At 32.9% G+C, this 2,465-nt stretch overlaps 1 non-coding gene across 1 annotated transcript; it reads left to right on the top strand.

The window, feature by feature from the left end:
• The first annotated feature begins 363 nt into the window (after positions 1-363).
• On the top strand, positions 364-470 carry LOC112130936 (U6 spliceosomal RNA). The gene has a single exon (XR_002913107.1). It is a non-coding gene; the product is annotated as a U6 spliceosomal RNA (small nuclear RNA).
• The last annotated feature ends 1,995 nt before the right edge of the window (positions 471-2,465 follow it).

Below are 2,465 nucleotides of genomic sequence, written 5' to 3'. Positions count from 1 at the left end.
TTGGTCAAATATTTTCCAAATTTGATCAAAAAGAAGAAACCTATAGATCCAAAAAACAAAGCACACCTCAAACAAGATAAATACAAAGAAAATAACATGTAGCACATCAAAGTTAAACTCCTAAAAAAACACAAATAGACAGAAAATATAAAAAGCACCCAGATAAAGCTGATTTCTCACTAGAAACAATTGAGGCCAAAAGACATAATAAAAATGTTAAAAGAAAAAAAAGAAAAAACTTGTCAACCTAAAATTCTGTATCAAGTAAAAATACCTTACAAAAATGAAGATAAAATAGGTATTTTCAGATAAATGAAAGGCAAGCTAATATGTTATCAGGTGACACAATTACAAAAAGTGCTAGCACTTACTTTGGCAGCACATATACTAAAATTGAAATGATACAGGGAAGATTAGCATGGCCCCTGCACAAGAATGACATGCAAATTTGTGAAGTATTTTATATTTCAGGCCAGAAGAGAATGAGATGATATATTCAAAGTACAGAAAAAAAAATTGGCAACCAAGAATACTGAACCTGGCAAAGCTGTCCTTCAGAAATGAAGGACAGATAAGGACTTTTATAGACAAACAAAAGCTGAAGGAGTTTATTACCACTAGATCTACTTTATAGTAAATGCTAATGGGAGTTCTTCAAACTGAAAGATAAAGTGCTAGCTAGCAACATGAAAACATATGAAAGCATAAAACTAACTGATAAACATAAATACATACTCAAATTCAGGATAGTCTAGTACTGTAATGGTGGTGTATAAATCACATATATCCATAGTATGAAGGTTAAAAGACAAAATATTTAAAAATAATAATAGGTAAAATAACTTGTTAAGGGATACATAATATAAAATGGTATCAATTGTGACTAAAATACAATGTGGGTGGGAAAAATCAAGTGTAGAGTTTTTAAAATGCAGTCTAAGTTGTTATCAGCTTAAAATAGCCTGTCATAACTATAAATGGTTTTATGTAAGCTTCATGGTAGCCACAAAGCAAAAACCTACAATAGGTACACAAGAGATAAAGAGTAAGGAATCAAAGCATACCAGTACAGAAAATCATCTAATCCCAAGGGAAGACAGCAAGACAGGAAGAAGAACCAAAGATTACAAAACAACCAGAAAGCAATTAATGAAATGGCAATAGTTAAGTCCTTGCCTATCAATAATTACATTGAATATAAATGTACTAAATTCTCCAATCAAAAGTTGTAGCTATTGAATGATTAAAAGAAACCCCATGACTCAACTATAGGCTGCCTACAAGAGACTTAACTCACCTATACGGACTTAATTCACCTTTACAGATTAAAAGTGAAGGGATAAAATAAGATATTCCATGAAAATGAAAACCAAAATAGGGCAGGAGTTATATTAGATAAAATAGACTTACAGTCATAAACTTTAAAAACAGACAAAGATATAATGATAAAAGGGTCAATTCATCAGGAGGTTATAACAATTATTAATATATATGCACCCAACATCAGAGCACCCAAATATATAAAGCAAATATTCATACATCTGAAGAGAGAGAAAGAATGCAATACAACATTAGTAGAGGACTTCAATACCCTATTTTCAACAATGAACAATCATCCAGATAGAATATTAATAAGGAAACACTGAAGTTGACTATATTTTAGACCAAATGGACCTAACAGACATATATAGAACATTCCATTTAACAGCAACAGAATACACATTCTTCTCAAATACACATAGAATACTACCCCAGGATAAACCATATGTTAGGCCACCAAACAAGTCTTAACAAATGTAAGAAAATTGAAATTATATCAAGTATCTTTTTTGATCATAGTAGTATAAAACTAGAAACCATAATGGGAGGAATTTCAGTAAACTGACAAATATATGGAAATTGAGCAACATATTTCTGAACAACCAATGGGTGAACAAAGAGGCTAAAGGAAAAATTTGGAATCTTGAAACAAATGAAAATGGAAATATAACATACCAAAACTTATGGGATGGAGGAAAAGCAGCTCTAAGAGAGAAATTTATAGCAATAAGCACCTACATCAAAAAGGAAGAAAGATCTCAAATAAACAACCTAACATTACACTTCAAAGAACCAGAAAAAGAAGAACAAACTAAGCCTAAAATAAGAACAAACTAGGCTGAGTGTGGTGGCTCATGCCTGTAATCCCAGCACTTTGGGATGCTGAGGTGGGCAGATCACCTGAGGTCTAGAGTTCAAGACCAACCTGACCAACATGGCAAAACCCCCTCTCTACTAAAAATACAAAAATTAGCCGGGTGTGGTGACACATGCTTGTAATCCAGCTACTCGGGAGGCTGAGGCATGAGAATCGCTTGAACCCATGATGTGGAGGTTGCAGTGAGCTGAGATCATGTCACTGCACTCCAGCCTGGGCGACAGAGTAAGACTGTCTCAAAAAAAAAGAAAAAAAAGAAAAAAAAAAA

Source organism: Pongo abelii, chromosome 1 (genome assembly GCF_028885655.2).
Source record: "Pongo abelii isolate AG06213 chromosome 1, NHGRI_mPonAbe1-v2.0_pri, whole genome shotgun sequence".
Classification (NCBI taxonomy): Eukaryota; Metazoa; Chordata; class Mammalia; order Primates; family Hominidae; genus Pongo; species Pongo abelii.
The sequence above is the reverse complement of the archived record's forward strand: the minus strand, read 5'-3'. Positions and strand labels throughout refer to the sequence as shown.